Here is a 17,344-nt window from a genome sequence, read left to right on the forward strand (position 1 = left end):
ACTTTAGCAGATATCTTCTTTAATTCGTTAATTTAGGAAGAGTTACACAAAATGCAAACTATTCTAAAATGTTTTTTTGTTTCAAACGTTCTGTGAACTTTAGGTAATCATTGAAAAGCAACATCATGGTATTACCCGACCATGTTCTTGCTGCATAACTGACAGATCTTCACACTATAGTCAGAGGGACGGAGGCCTACCCGTAAGTGAAGAGGGACTGTGTCTACTTCAGTGGCTCTGAAGCTCGTTAGTGTGAGATAAACGGGACCGCCAGGGGAGCAGCAAGAGAGACACACACACAGAGAATCTCCATTTCAAATCTCTCTACCCACTAGCTCACCCCTCTCGTCTCCCCTGCCATGAATGCCAGCTCCCCCTGCTGTAAACGATGGTGTTTATCTGCACAAAACCCACTTCAGTCATTAACTAGAACTACAGCATTCCATGAATCCAATCGCACACTGGAGGACCAGATCTTACGTCCCAAATGCTAAATTAGAGAGCCTTCACACCACGGACAATTATCATGTAATCCCTCTTTTTATGTTAATAAGCAGCGTAACCACCAGTGTGTCTTTCCATCTTGACCCATCCAGAGAGAGATTAACGTAAACGAGAGGGCCGCCTGGAGAAGCCCTTAGTGCAGAAAATGATTCCTCCAAAATCATCTGAAACACCTTCACTTGTATTCTTGCAACCTTATTTTAACAGAAGTCTTTCAGTGTCATTCACTTCCACTCATTTTACCTGTACAGAAACAGGTATGAGTTTATTTTATCATATTATTTTAATTCATTATCATAATCATAATGTGGGTGGTGATGGCGCAGTGGATAAGACACATGCCTTTGGTGTGAGAGACCCGGGTTCGAATCCACTGTGAGACACCAATGTGTCCCTGAGCAAGACACTTAACCCCTAGTTGCTCCAGAGGCGTGCGACCTCTGACATATATAGCAATTGTAAGTCGCTTTGGATAAAAGCGTCAGCTAAATGAATAAATGTAAACGTAAATGTAAATAATCATAAACTCATTTGTAGGGCAAATAGTTTCACCATTTACTGCACTTTGTTATTCTTCTTGCTATTTACCTAGCGGCTAACGAATCAGAAGATTCACTCATTCAAAGGAAATAGCTCAGTTCTATGGTCCAAATAAGGTGGATAAGAGCCATTAAAAGAGTTCTGTAACTTTAATGAAGCAAACTGAACATCTCAAGCTACATTGGATTGATATTGACTGTATTCTGCCTCTCTTTCTCTTTCTCTCTCTCTCTCTCTCTCTCTCTCTCTCTCTCTCTCTCAACAGAGAGACAGCTCTACCCTACAGCACTAACCTAGAAATCCCCAGCCAGCCAATCACAATCAAGCATGGACTGACTTTAGCTCTGTTCGAATCCTGTAACACTGATGCTTCTTAAATCAGCCAAATGTTCTTACACTCCTTCATTTCATGTATCTGTTTCTATCTCTATTTTCATATGTGGCCTTCTGTTTGGAATGTTTTAGTATTAAAGTTCTTTTTGATTTATTATCACAATTTATTATTTATTATCATCATCATTTTTTTTTTTTTTTTGTCTTATGACATATTTAGATTATGACAAAGTAATGTTTAAAATACACTCGATGATTTCTCATACCTGCAAGGATGTTGTAGGTGACCAGCAGAGGGCAGCAGGTGTCGCGATACAAACAGAAGCTCTTATTTTAACCCTCACTAGAGAGTGCTAATGTACCACGGAAACGACAAGAGTGGCAAATATGAACATGTTCAATACATCAGACTCGGTAATGAGACCAGACATCAGCTAGCAAATATACTGAGGCCGTCGGACATGCCTAACTGTGAGATGGATGGATTCTCTTCTCCTTATCTTCAGAGGCCAAAGAGCAGGACATCTCTTATGACTCTTTGCCATTGATCTACAGATGCTCGAGAATTCACTGGATTATCTGAATTTTCTTATCTGGGTCAAAGATCACCTGCAGGACCCCTCAAAACCTGCCTTGAGGAACGATGCCATGATGTGACCATTCAAAAAAAAAGAATTCCTTTCAAGAGAAAAGTTAAGGCAAATACTAAAACTCACAAGAAATAATTAAGAGTTAGCGGTACAAAATAGACATGAAAATGAAATATATGACCATTAAAATAAAAAATAATAATACAAACAAATAAAACAATAAACCTAAAATTAACCTCAAATGATTTCCCCCTATTTCTCCATTTAAGTCGTAGCTTCTATACTGTCTTCTGTATACTGATACGAAGACCATCATCATAAATTCTGTTCATAAAATCTGACAACCCATTTTCTAATTTATATTTTATATATTCACTTAAACTAAGATTGAAACTTTACTCCATTAATAGATAGAAATGACAGGATGTTGATAATCAGTGGATAATTAATTATTTATATTAATGAAATGTATTATTATTATTACTACTGCTAGTATATTTTAAATATTTTTTATAAAAATGCTGGTTAATAATAACAATTTATTATGTAATAGATAGACATGGCAGGATTCATATATAATGAGAAATGTTATTATTATTATTATTAATATTAAATGTATAGAGAGAGAGAGAGTCAAGTATTGAATGCATATTTTATAATATAAATTTTTGTTAATAATCATCATCATCACTGTTATCATTTAATTTAGTAATAGATAGATTGATTGATTGATTGATTGACTGATGCACTCTCATTGTTCACAGTCAGGGTGTTGTAATTTGTCCTGAGAAATGGAATGTTATACTTTGCAAAGTGGACACTACATTTGCTCACCAGAAAATCAGTGTAGTATGTATCAAGAATTTGATTTAACGAAACACCTTTAAGAGTTGACGCTACAGCACAGATTAGTGGGTTTTTCAAATGCAAGTTTTAAAACAGTTACATTTGATCCCCCCCAAAATAATCCTTAATATATGCGGTTACAGTATTGCTGTAATATAAATCCTCAGTTACAGAGTCAAACGAGAGATGTGAGAAACTGAATGTAGGGCCATCACATCTGCCAGCTTCAGTGAGTGTGTGCTTTGAAGATGGTTTGATTAGAAAGATTAGTCTTTATACAGAAACAGCACATGCTGTAGGTGTGGTTTTATAAAATTCAGTCCTATGTGTAATTATATTTTGAAACAGTGAACAGATTGTGTGGAACTCTGCCATGAACTTCAGTTGTGGATATTTGGTGGAACCACCCCAAAAGATCAAGGTAGCTGGTATGTGATATTAGCAGAATTGTTTTATATTCTTTCTGTGATGTCTATTGCTGTTACAATCTTTGTAGATTATATTATTGGCATAATATTATTTTACATTGTAGAGAAAGTGCAGAAGGTTTGTCTGTTGAACTACACAATCAAAGCCTACTTGAGCTTTATGCTTAAAATAAATTATTTATGGCCTCCATAAATGAAACATTAATGTAACATACATGTTACAGAAAGCCTGTCTTGCATGCATTCTTTTTCCACAAGTGCATTTCTGAGTTTTCAATGACCTTTCTGCAACTATTAGTATTTTTTAAACACATATGGAATTAGATTGATTTGTTAATGAATCATTCAGACCTTTCTGTGAACTGCTTTGACTGATTTTTACTCTCGACAAGTAATATTTAGCCCATTAAAGGTTTTACAGAAGAGCATAAAATGCATATTTAATACACAAAACAATTAAAAAATTCATCAAAATTTCCACTTTTTCATGACCGTGGAAACCTTGTACATGCATGAGGACATTTAGGTCAAGAAATACACAAATTCAGTTTGCAATACTGATGCTGTGGTGATTCAGTAACGATAATAATATTGCGTTTTCAATTACTCATCTAATGCAGCATTTAAATCATTTTAAGCCCTAAACAACAGGATATAAATAAAAAGTGTTTATAGGAGCTGTTTACACATGGAATTCTGAAGCCCCAATAAAAGACAGGCTGCTGAAGGGTTAATAAAGACCACCAAAGCAAACACCTTGATTTCTGAGCCACTTCCATTGAAAGAAATAATCTGATCAGTCATTAATGTGATTTTCCTCAACTCACTCTCTCCCTTTCAGTCTCTCAACGGCTCAGTTTTACAAAACGACTATCAACACATACGGTTTTAATGTGGCTAAGATGAAACAGCAAAATAGAGCTGATTTGATTTGACTTTTTTGGGAACAGAATGTCTCATCTAACTTATCTGACCAGGAGGTTAATGATTGGCCCATTAGATTCACTCACCGAGGCTGATTCTTTTGGTTTGTGTGGTAGTTTTTTTCAGTTAGTAAAGCAGTAATTAATAGCCTAATCATTTGATTGCATACAGAAGGTCACGTTTTGCATTCGTGTGGTTGTAAAAAAATACCACATATGTAGAAAAATATGATAAACACATAAGTGACACAATAGAGTGATTCAGGTAGGCTACATTTAATTTAGGCTAAGCCAGTTAATCATCACATTCATCACTCACCCTCCTACACCTAAACGTAACATTATAACTTGTAATCACAGTCCATCAATGAAATATGGCAATAATCTCTAAAAATAAAAATATATAAATAATCAAATAAATTTGTCAAATTAATAATTCTGAATAATTTACTATTTCAAGAGTTCACATAGCCTAAAAATAAAGGTGCGTCACGATGCCATAAAGAACCTTTTTGTCTAAACGGTAAAGAACTTTTAACATCTGAAGAACCTTTCTGTTTCACAAAAGGTTCTCTGTGGCGGAAGAAGGTTCTTCAGACTATAAAAAGATAAGAAAGAGATGTTCTTTAAAGAACCTTTGACTGAATGGGGTTCTTTGTGGAACCAAAAATGGTTATTCTATGCTATGAAGAACCTTTTGAAGCACCTTTATTTTTAAGAATATACCACATTTATAACCTGACAAAAATGTAAAAAAAAAGTTATGCTATGGTGATTTGCTGGTCTTAGTTGGTTTAATATGGTCTCTAGATTGGTGCTCAGATAGTTAAGCTGATTTACACCAGCTAGACTAGTAGAAAAGTGCTCAAAACCCGTTTAAAACCAAAAGCAGACTAGCTTGATCAGCTTTAGTGAAAAAGACCAGTTTAGGCTAGTACACGCTGGGTTTTTTTTTCCCCAGCAGGGACAGGGTTAAATGTTTAATTACACGAAAGATTGACAGAAAAGTATGAACTTTAGTTATAAAAAGCATCGTGTAGCTCAGGTATGATTCCGCCTCTGCTGACCCCTCTTCCTCTTCCTCCTCATCATCATTCATCAGTATCAACGTCATAAATAATCATGCTTGTTTTATTACAGCTCATGTATGACCAAAGTGATATGTAGAGGTGATTATGCGATGTCCACTCTCATGTTAGCATGATAAACTCTCATAAAGAGGGCAAACGAGACAGGAAAACGGTGCACCAGTATGTGAGAGGACGAGGCTGTGACACGAATGGCTTTATATCGTCTTTTAACCATACTGAGCTTTCAACAGTCGAATGCAAAGAGTGAATGAAGGACAAACACATCAATGTTGTCCACTAATGTGTGTTTGCACTCGGTGTCTGTTTAGTGTGTGTTGGGTATGTCACACTCGCTCTCTTTTCTCGATGGCGTCTCTATATCGATAAATGCACACCACCTGCTAATCTAATGAATGATAGTGCACACTTCTTCTGTAACTATTGTGTGTTTTGCGTGTTATACGAATGTCCAGGACATTATGAAGATGTGGTTTTAATCTCTCGGAACCGTGCCGAAATGTCTCGCGCACTCTGAGTGGCTGTCTCGGGCAGTCAATCAAGCTTTCGGCCAATCACAACTGTCCTTACATGAAAACTATATTTTCACTCACTGCATATACAGTAGACTGTATGTTGCAAAAAAAAAGTGATCAGAAAAAGGCACCATCGAAGAGGTGCGAGAGGTGGACAACGGACCTGTTAAGTCACTTTGGGGGCCTGCTGCAGGTAGGTGGCGACGCACATGAACTAGACTTTATTTTAGCAGCGCGACGCCGATCTGACTCTAATATACAACATCCAGGAAGCTCATAGTGGATCTGCGATCAGAGAAGCATTCCCAGCATGGTGGTGTCATCCTTTAGAAGTAGGTGCTGTAAATCAACTTAAATGCATCACAAAAGTTTAGGCAGAATGGCTTGACTTAAACCCTATTGATAAATCCGGTTTAAAATTAAAGGTGTGTTTTGAAACAAGGTGACTGGTCTAAGCTGCTGTACCATCTTAGATCAGCAACAAACCAGCTATCAGTCGTTCATACCAGCTTAAGGTGGTCAAGGAGGTTTTTGCAACATTTCTAGCGGGTCTAAGATGGTCATTAAACTGGTGGACCAAGTTAGACCAGCAACAAACCAGGTACTAGTCAGTACAAGCTTAAGCCCAAGCATCTTTTTGCAACATTGTTGGCTCAATAAGCTTTTGATCCAGCAAAAACAGCTACAAACCAGTCAAATGAGTTGGTCAAGCGGGTTTTTGGAACATGGTGACTGGTCAACCAGCTAATTATGAAAATGATAATATTATGTGTAGTCAAGTCTAACAAATTAACCAGATGTGTTTTGGAGCTATACCTGTTTTATATGTGATGGTCAATCTTATATGAGCAACAAACCAGCTATAAGTCATCAGGGCTCGCAAAATTTAAAAATCCCTGGTAGCCCTTAGGCCAGGTACTCTTCAGATTTTGGTAGCCCGAAAATTAATTTAACTAGCCCAAATAAAGAAAAAAAAATGTATTATTATTTTTTTAAAATATAGAAAATCAGATAGGAGTCTAATTGTCAATGAAAAATATTTTCAATACACAAATATGAACAAACATGAAGGAAGGAATTTTATTTCAAGGTATCTGCAGAATTTTAATAAATAAATTTAAGGCAATTTATGACCCATTTTAAGAGCTGCACAAGTAAAATGAACACATTATGAGCGGGGTTGGACAATGCCATAAAATTACATGATTTACAGTTCAGATGCAGGTTTTCACAAAAACAAAAATCTTATACAACAGCATTTCAGCCTTAGACCATTTTTATGAAAAGGGATAAATCAAGCACATAAATTATTATATTAAATTAAAACAAATAAATATTACTGTCTAATCGTTTAGATTTTTAGAAGGCACATTAACTTCTTTCTCATTTACAACTATGTGTTTGCTGCTTAAAAACATGGGTCGACATTTGCCTTGATCTGACAATAAACAGCAAGAAAGGCTTATTAGAAATGCAAATTCATTCTCTGCCACGAGGTGGCGCTTTAGGGGCGGCTTAATATAGCGGTTTCCAGTACACTCGTCCACGCTCAAACGCTGCTTTATCAGGCATTATGGGTAAGATGAAATGAAAATGCCAACGACACGTTTCTCCAAGTAGGGCTAGCTGCAGCCCACAAGATCCAGGGGGCGGGGTTGGATCCACATCTAGGGGGCGGAGATGGGTAGGTGTAGGGGTGGAGATGGGGTGGGTTTAGGGATCAGGAGGTGGAGATGGGTAGGTTTAGGGGTGGAGATGGGGTGGGTTTAGGGATCAGGGGGTGGAGATGGGGTGGGTTTAGGGATAAGGGGGTGGAGATAGGTAGGTTTAGGGGTGGAGATGGGGTGCGTTTAGGGATCAGGGGGTGGAGATGGGTAGGTTTAGGGGTGGAGATGGGGTTGGTTTAGGGATGAGGGGGTGGAGATGGGTAGGTTTAGGGGTGGAGATGGGGTGGGTTTAGGGATCAGGGTGTGGAGATGGGTAGGTTTAGGTAAATGTAAAGTGGGAGGAGTTGGATCTGGATCGAACCACGCCCCCTGGATCTTATGGACTGCAGCGAGACGCTCCTCCGTTTCTGAAGACAGTCGGTTCCCTTCAGAGATACATTCACATAAAGACATCCGTGTCCTGTTTTTAAGGTAGCCCATCGGGCAGGGCAGTGATACATTTTGGTAGCCCGACTGGAAAACACAATAGCTCCGGGACGTCGGGCTAACGATTTTCTTATATCAGTTTAAGGTGGTCATGCAGTTTTCCAACAGCTCATTTCTAACTGTTATAAGATGGTAGTTAAGCTGGTAGACCAGCAACAAACCAGCTAGGAACCTGATTACTGGTAAACCAGCTAATTCTGATAATGATGATATTGTCAAATTAGTTCAAGACAGCCACATGTTGTGCAGAAACTCACTAGATTTAATTTGGAGCATGGTAGCTATTTTTTGTTGGTGGTATAAGATGGTCATTACGCTCTTTAACCAGCAACAAACCAGCTACCAGCTGGTAATGTGAGGTGGTTTTTAGAATCTGTTTAATGGTCAGCCAACTAATTATGATAATGATGATGCAGTCGGTCAAAAATAGCCAATAGCTGTGCACAAACTAACCAGGTGTGTTTTGAGACATAATTGCTGGTTTCTAGCTGATATACTGTAAGATTGTTTTTAAGTTTTTCAACTAGCAAAATACCAGTTACCGGCTTGTCATGTGAGGTGGTCAAGCAAGTTTTTGAAACCTAGTGTCTGGTCAACCAGCAAGTAATGATAACAATGACATAGTTAAGTAAGTCCAGAACTGCTTTGCACAAACTAGATGCATTTTGGAACATGGTAGCTGGTTTATAGCTGATATAAGATTATCATTAAGCTCTTTAACCAGCAACAAACCAGTTACCGGCTGGTGATGTGAGGTGGTCAAGCTGGTTTTTGGAGCATGGTGACTGTCAACCAGCTAGTTGTGATGATGAGATGATATGAGTCAATCCAGAGTGGTCATAAACTGAAACTAGATGAGTTTTGGAGTTTCTGTGCTTGCTTTGGTCTGTGAAGGTCGTTAGCTGGTTAAAGCTTGTAAACCAGCAGCAAACCATGCAGGTACCAGCTCGTGATAAGGTAGTCAGGTTTGTTTCAGGTGATCCAGCTGAAACGCAGCTACGTTATAATACACTGTTATTAAACACAGATATCACATTAAACTGAATTTTCCAACATGATGATGATGATGATGAAGATGTGACACGGTAGGCCAGTGAGTCCAGCGCTGTGAACATCCAGACTCTGCACACGGGCTTCATAACAGAGCAGTCAGTGGGAACACTTGAACGCACGGAGGGGGAGGAGGGCTGCGAGAGAAAACAAACCGAGAAAATTGTTCGCCTGAAACGAAAGTAGCAATACCAAAGTGGCATTCGGCCCCCACCGTTATTCGTTTTCGGAGTGATCGGTGCGATTGTGATGTAGTTTTGTCGACTTAACGCTGCGGTGTTGCTCCTTTCTAAGCATCCGGTAAAAATAATATAAGTGTACTGTACGGACGGCCAGTGCAAAACTGTTCTGATGTGTCAATAAGTTTGAGGCTGGAATGAGAAGGCCCTGGCGTTTCCACCGGATTTCAGGGGTAAGTTTGCGTTCACAGATGCCGCGATGACTGAAAACTTGGACATATTTTGTGTGCGAAAAGCCCCGAGTTCCGATTGATCGGGAGCTCGCGCTTAGACTGCGCGAAATTGGTGCCCGTTTGTTGTGCTTCGGCATAAACAACTTTGGCGTTCGGCGTATTTGACACCTGCTCTCACCGAACATCAGGGTTTCTGTTAAATCCGCGACGATTTAACATGTACGACCGACCGTGCGATTATTGCATATGGGTCTGCTAATGACACGTTCAGGCGAGCTAGAGCAATCTCGCATCACAGGGGCTAGCAGGCTAGCCAGCTACTTTTATTCTATCTGACTGAACGGAGCGAGAAACCCGAGCACAAAACAGTCTCATCTGAAAAGTCTGCTCCGAAAACCCCTAGTTTAAGTAATGAAAGCTCGTGGAGGGGGATCTCTCTCTGAAAATGCCCTGGCGGAGTTTGACAGGAGTGAGATTTATACTTCATCTTCCCCAAAGCAAGATGGACTCTCGGCTGTCTGTCTTGTCAGAGCCCAGATCGACATTTTGCACCGAGATGCAAACCAAGCACGGTTCAAATTAAGGGTCAAACGAGTTATGAAATGAGCTCGATGGCTTAAATAATCGGAGGGTATCGTCGACATGGTGCTTTGTGGAGTTCTTGATTCGGTGATCGAGAGTCCTGCACACACACACACACACACACACACACACCGCTCTCTGGCTGTACCTGAAAACTAAACGCTGCAATACTGTATATACCGTCCATCCACTCGACGAAACTGTGTCGGATGTGCTTTAATAAGACCTGCGTGAACGAGCCGAAGTATGGCAAGCCTCTTTAACATTTGTTACAGCTTGCGTCTTTATTAATGGGTCGTATTGTTTGAATTCACAAGTAACTGTTCATTAGATGTAAATGCATATGTCCATAAAACGGTGTTCACACACTGACAAAGATATGCGTGGAAGAGCAACAGGAAGTCGTTCATTCAACATGAGTGTTTATGACCATTGGCGATGGGAAAAGTTGAGAAGAGCTCCATTTTATGCAGGCGAGCAGCGATGTGATGCACCGACTATCAGTAGGAGTTTAGTTGGACCGCTGACTGGAAACCAACAATACAGGGAGTCAGTGACCTTCAACAATTTAAACACTCTCTGTGTCCGCAACCTTTCACTGTTATGTCAAAGTTTTGTGACGTATACTGGAATAGAAAAATATATGGATGTGGAGTTGGTTCAATCAGTCGCATGTTTATTGAATTTTAAAAGGTTACTCCACCCCAAAATGAAACTTTTGTCATTAATCACTCACCCCCATGTCGTTCCAAACCCGTAAAAGCTTCGTTCGTCTTTGGAACACAACTTGTGTCTGTCCCATTGACTGCTAAGTAAATAACTCTGTCAAGGCCCAGAAAAGTATGAAAATCATTGTCAGAATAGTCCATCTGCCATCAGTGGTTCAATCTGAATGTTATGAAGCGACAAGAACACTTTCTCTATGCAAATAAAACATAAATAACGACTTTATTCAACAATTTGTCTCCTCCGCATCTCCTTTTGAATTGTTGAATAAAGTCGTTATGTATGTTTTCTTTGCATAGAGAAAGTGTTCTTGTCGCTTCATAACATTCAGATTGAACCAATGATGGCAAAAGTGGAACGAAAGAGTGCTAGTCATTTGAAGCGTGCCACACGGACCGTTTATCCGCTCAGATCAAATTTTATTATGTTATTAATGTAGACATTAATTAAATGTACTAAAGGAGTAATGGAATATAATTACAGTATGTTTTGTGGTTAAGCTATAGCATGTGCGCATTTAGCCTATACTGTTTTCAAACTACTGTTATTCATGCAAATACCTAAAAACCATATAGTTATATTTTTACCATGGTATTGAGGTGTGCTATATGTGTGGTTTTAACTGTGTTTATCATGATTTAAATGTATGCTACTAAGGAAGACCAGTGATTTAAAAAAATAGAGAGTCAGAATAATTTGATTTTACCATTCAGAAATGAGGTTGCTCTAATTTTTTACAGATGTTACTGATTTTGATAATGAACAAAATTTTACATCAGCATCCTATCACAAGCTAACTACTACTATCAAATGTGCATTTCTAAGAGACAAAAAAGTGATATTATTATTAATATTATCAGGCAACACAAACCCGTTTCTTGATTTGAAACACTATCACATGCAGAAACTAAGAAATACATTTTTATATTAAGATATTTATTTTGTTAAGGAAAATTAATGGTCTGGTTTCTACAACTTTCACTTTGGAGCAAAACTCTGGCTTTAAACTTGAAAGAAATAACAATTTGACATTTATCTTGATAATTATCAATATCGACTGATATGAAAACAATTATCGTGATAATGTTTTTGGCCATATCGCCCAGCCCTACATGGGGTAAGTTATTTATTTAAATATTAATTAAAACATTTTTTTATATTTTTCACTAAATTTTGTGGAAATTGTGGTTCAGATATCAGATATTTGTTTCTGACTTATATATTCATATTGTACTTAATCAAGTTTTACTAGTATCGATTTAGTAAGTTGTTTGTTTACTAGAAGCTACTTGTCTCTGTTAGATAGTACTAGCATCTATTAATACTAGCATCTGTTAGTAAGTGGCTAAATTATAGATACTAGTAGGTATGCACCGAAATGAAAATTCTTGGCCAGAGGCCAAAAGACACTGGGCCTAAGGCCGAATACCGAACAAGTTTTTTTTCACTTTTCCCCCATATATTTTGCCATTAATTTAATAGCCAAAATATGCTTTTTACTGTTTTGTCTAGCATTTCAACAAAAAAATCATTTACAAAACAACAATTTAAAATATTTACTTAACACTGAACTTTTTATTTTTAACATCCTAGCAGACACTACCAACAAAGCACAATTTAACTTAAAATTAAAAAGTTAGTAAAATATTTTTTGGCCATTTTTGAGTCCCCCTTCTTGAATCATCACAAATAAATGCAGCCTTGCTGAGCAGAAGAGAATTCTTTTAAAACATCGGAAAATATTCGGCTACAGATCCCAATTTGAACACAATGTGTGAATGTTATAATAAATGTATTAATAAAACTGTTGTAATTATTATTATCATTATTATTGTCTTTTCTTAATTTATATAAAAAATGCATAAAAATGTTACTGAGCAGCTGACGAATAACACAGTTTCAGCTCATATTTTCATCGCGCTTTGGACTTTGAACCTTTGTCTTTCCTGGACAATTTTAAATGCTCGTGTCACGTCATTGTTCGGTACAATTTATTCGGTCGTTTCACTTATTTGGTTGCCGAACATTCGGTGCATCCCTAGATACTAGTGATTGTTGGAATAGACCCTTTTTCTGTTAGTAAACATTGTGACTTTTCCTGTGGGCGGAGCTTAGGTGGAGGCAGAAAGATTCCACTGACCGCTTCACTAACGCTAGCTATGAAGTCTGTTTAGCTTGTTTTTTTAATAATAACTGGAGAAATTCCGATTTTACCTGCATATGTAAGGTAGCTGCACTGTCCGGGACCGCGATTGTTATTTGAGAAGGTTAACATTAACGGACGAAACCAGATTGGCCGACCCGCACACGCTTTTACTCAAAGGATGGACCATCTGATAGGATTCCCTTCGGTTGAGTGACTCACATCTAAAACGTGTATAGTTAAGACAAACTCACAGTGTCTAGTCATGAAGATCTATATATATTTCAATTTCAGCAGGCAACTATTTTTACAGCTACATTATTATTCCAAGCCAAAATTAATCACAACAATGTATATATAATTACATATGATTAAGCATATAAATCGTCAGTTTGTTGTTTTACACACATGGACACAGACATTATTTCATACACGACATAGTGAGATGCATAAGAAATCTTCAGACGCGCCCATAACAGCAAAAGACAATATTTTAACCTTTTCTGATAAGAAGAGTGCGCTGCAAACGCGAGCATTTTTGACGATCGTTTCTGTCCAGTCTGCTCGTTTTATCTCGTTTAACTAAAGCTGTCGTCGTTTTTTTGTCTGGCAGTGGCATCAGGTATGCCTTAAAATTTCAAATTTGGGGCCTCTACAACATCGATTCGGGCACCCAACATCACAACAAGATGTTATTTTAAGCTCCTTATGTAGCAGAATCTGCGCTGGTTTGAATTGGCCACCTCCAGTTTTCGCTTTGTTTTGCCTTCAGCTAGCGTTGTGACGTAAATGTGACGTCAGCCCTAAAAGGGTCTATAAGAACAAATGTCTAATGAACAGTTCCTAGTATCAAATTAATGAGTTAAATGGTTAAACTGAAAAAGTTACTAGTCATAATTGGACTATTTGATGTCCATTTGCTGCAAGTCATTTAAATTTTTGTACTAGTAACGTTAAGTATTGGTAAATAATTCACCTGGTAATGAATAAATGTTACAACAGCTTGCCATAACTGAAGTGGTTTTGAATGAATTCAGTATATACTGTGAGCTATGTCATAACTTTATGCTTCATCATCAACACCGGAGGTGCCACCTTAGTTTGAAGCTGGAGTGGTGCACGTATGATCAACTAATCCACAACACAGTAAAAATGCCGCTGACCGATAGGGTCGGACTCGGGGCAACGTTATGTGGTGCATTTTGCTTTGCTTTCGACGATTTATTCCTGTACTGAGGGCACAGTGTTTTTTTGTTTTACTTTTGTAGGTCATCTTCATCGCATGATACAGCCTGACTGACAGATCCATCCTCATCTTTCAAATACCGTATTTCCATATTCTGTGGCTCTGTAAGTACGCCTTCACTTCATGCCATGTGTTTTTCCCCTTCATCAGTTATATCTCTTAAATTCACAGACTAATTGGGATCTGATGCCTTAACATCACGGATCAAACGCTCATTACATCACAGATTTTAAGCTCGTGTCTGTACATAATCACCTGCTTATTGGGTTGTGCTCAATCCGAGATAAAACACATATTCATTCTGCAACCTTTTATCATGCAAAAAGCCAGTCTGTTCAAACATGGTCTACTTTCCTGAATGACTGCATCAATAACAAATTGTACTTTTGATCATCATATAATGGCATATTATAAAATTCATAGCATGTTATTCCTTTAACCTCTCCATTTTAATCTGTAAAGAATAGACTATAAATACCGCATTGTTTTTGGTATTGGAGCCAGGCTTGATGACATTGTCATGAATTTCTAAAACAGAATAAAAGCTTTTAATCAATTTTATAAAAATTCTATCTGATATTTTTGACTTGTATTTCAAAAAATAGTTACAAGCTTTGGATCTTTCTGCATTTCATGCAGATTTTGAATATATATATATTTTTTAATTAAATTGTAATGTAATACCAAAATTGTAGCTTTAAGTTGTATACAGTTTATTATGTAATATCAAAGTTAATACAGATATTGCTATAAAGTTTGAGATATGAAATGTCAAAAGTTAATGAATTTAATCAGCATAAGAAAAAGTTATTGGACGAATTGTAATACTCCATCAATTTTCTAAGATTTAACAAGAATAAAATAACAATGTAGTACTTTAAAACCATAAAAAAAATATTTTCTTAATTAATGGGTCTTCAAATCTGTTGTACTCACATTAAGAATTCATGTTTTCGATGCTTGTCAAAATGAAACTAAAGATCACAGGCGAATGCAGTTTTCTTAGGACAAAAGTGCAATTAATTTATGGATGTTTTTTTTTAATAATAGTCTGATAATGCAGATCTCTAAGTTCATTATTGAAAACCAAAACAGCTGTTTTCTTATCTATCCTCTTATTAGTATCAGCTGTTGTAGGTTTTCATTGCATTCATCAAAAGTGCATCATTAAAGTTTGATTTCATGCTATTATTTCTGCTAGTAAAACATGCACACCTGAATATTGATTCAGGCAAAGAAGCCTTGTTTACACCTGAGGCTTGGAGCCACATTTCTGGTCTGTATAATTACATTCTGACAAATCAAACTGTCAAAGATAGACGTCGCAATGAAGAACATTGACACACCTCTACAGTGTAAAAGTCCCAATATTCTGTGTATGATATATCTTTACATTGTGACATTTTATTTGATCGGGAATGTATATCTTTATGAGTTCAAATGAGCTTACTTTACACTCTTTAGACAATAATGAGATATGAAGGTGCCCCAAATCAGATCGCAGATCTTGTATCTAGCCTGTTTAGCTTTCTGCTTCCTATTCAAATAGAGTAGAACTAAATTTATATTAGGATTATGATTAATGTCATGCACCGGGGTTACATTCAAATTGGATGTCAATTAAAAATAGCTTTAAACAGATTTCTTGGACATGTAACTTTTTTAACCGCAAACCTGTTGCAAGTCCCTGTTTTGGTTCAGTGAGGTTTTGAACTTTCGTTTCATTCAAATTTGGGAAATTTAGATATCATTTGTTTTTGAAAGTTGGCCTTGCACGACAAGTGGAAGGTCAGAAACATAAAACATGCGGGAAGGGTAACTTTTATTGTAATGTCAAAATTTTCTATTTAATTTCATGTTACCTGAATTGAAAACAAATTCACTTTTTACACAGATTTCCTTTAACAGTACTAATGACTTTCATTGTAAACACGATTGCTGCTCCGTTTTTTGACTAAGATACAAGCCAAAAATAATTTTCTGTGGTAATCAACAGCATGCTACTACCGCATTCCTTTAATAGTAATGCTAATCTATATTTACATTCTCACAACCATGACTCACAGTATTAGTCGTATATTTTGGTTGATTATGTATATTTGGGATTTTTCCTATAAATTGATGTCACAATTTTTCCCATGTGAAATCATTTTTTCCAATGTGTTTTTTATCCTCATTTGATAAAGTAAGCTCCTGAGATATCCATTTTATAGTGCTTTATCAGGCCATCATTCACTAAGAAGGGCTATTGCCACTCTGGCTGAACACCCGTTAGTGCATATAGTGACTGGTCCTGAGAGACCTGATTGGTTTCATTCTAGTGGCCCGTGCATAGTTGTACCTGCTGTACCTTTAGGGAACTTGTGTGTTTTGTTTTTGCCCTAACTCAGAAAAAAATCAACACTGACAGGAATAGTTCTCCCATTAATTAAATTTCTATCATCATTTACTCACATTCATGTTGTTCCGAGTTTTTCTGAAGACCACAAAAGGAGATGGATATCATGAACTACTTTGTTACTGTCTGCTTTCATTGTATAAAGAATAGCAGGATGAGCATCCTCGAAACATCTCCTTTTGTGTGGCAAAGAGGAAAAATGGGACTGAAATTACATGACAGGAAAACATTTGCTAAATGTATCATGTGAATGTACATAAAAGTGTGTAAATGTTTCAGTGAACTTTAAATTTACTTTAGAAATCAGTTAGAAAACTAATAAAATGCTAACATTTACCTTTTTTTTCTTTTTCATTTTGCTTTCCACAGAAAAAAAAAAAATAGATTAATTGCTGTTATTTTATTCTATTGTCAGTTAAGGTTTTTAGTCACAAATCAGCATAGATTGTGAGAATTTTGCGTTTACATTTCCTTCCTTTTCGTATTTCTATCTTTCTTTGGAGTTTTTCCTTGCTACTCTCATTTAACTTAATTATTTTTAGATTATTCAGTTGTTTTTTATACACTGACAATGTAAAAGACAATTATTTTAACTTAGCATTTTGCTAATTATTTGATTTACCAACATATATTCATAACAAGTTTTTTCTATATGATACAGTTTTTCTCAAACAGTATAAATTGATCATTTTACATGGTAATATATAGTTGCTTTTAAAAATAATTATCACATTTGGAATCAAAAAGCATGAAAACGTCTTGGTTAAGAGACATTTACATCTGCTTATAACCTGCTCTTTTTTTGAGTTCTCACATTAACAACAATGAATGAATGTGCGAGACCTTGTCTAGTGTCAGCATTTGTTC

The 17,344-nt window shown here is 36.8% G+C and overlaps 1 protein-coding gene across 2 annotated transcripts in view; it reads left to right on the top strand.

Annotated features, from left to right (window-relative positions):
* Positions 1-9,057: 9,057 nt before the first annotated feature.
* LOC306863878 (HMG box transcription factor BBX-like) overlaps positions 9,058-17,344 on the top strand; it is a 30,624-nt gene continuing 22,337 nt past the window's right edge. For both annotated transcript variants that reach the window (XM_079407451.1, XM_079407452.1), the window contains exons 1-2: positions 9,058-9,382; positions 14,102-14,183. The gene's annotated coding sequence lies outside the window, so the exon portion shown is untranslated. The remainder of the gene's footprint in view (positions 9,383-14,101; positions 14,184-17,344) is intronic.

This window comes from Barbus barbus (genome assembly GCF_936440315.1).
Source record: "Barbus barbus genome assembly, chromosome: 45".
NCBI classification, from domain to species: domain Eukaryota; kingdom Metazoa; phylum Chordata; class Actinopteri; order Cypriniformes; family Cyprinidae; genus Barbus; species Barbus barbus.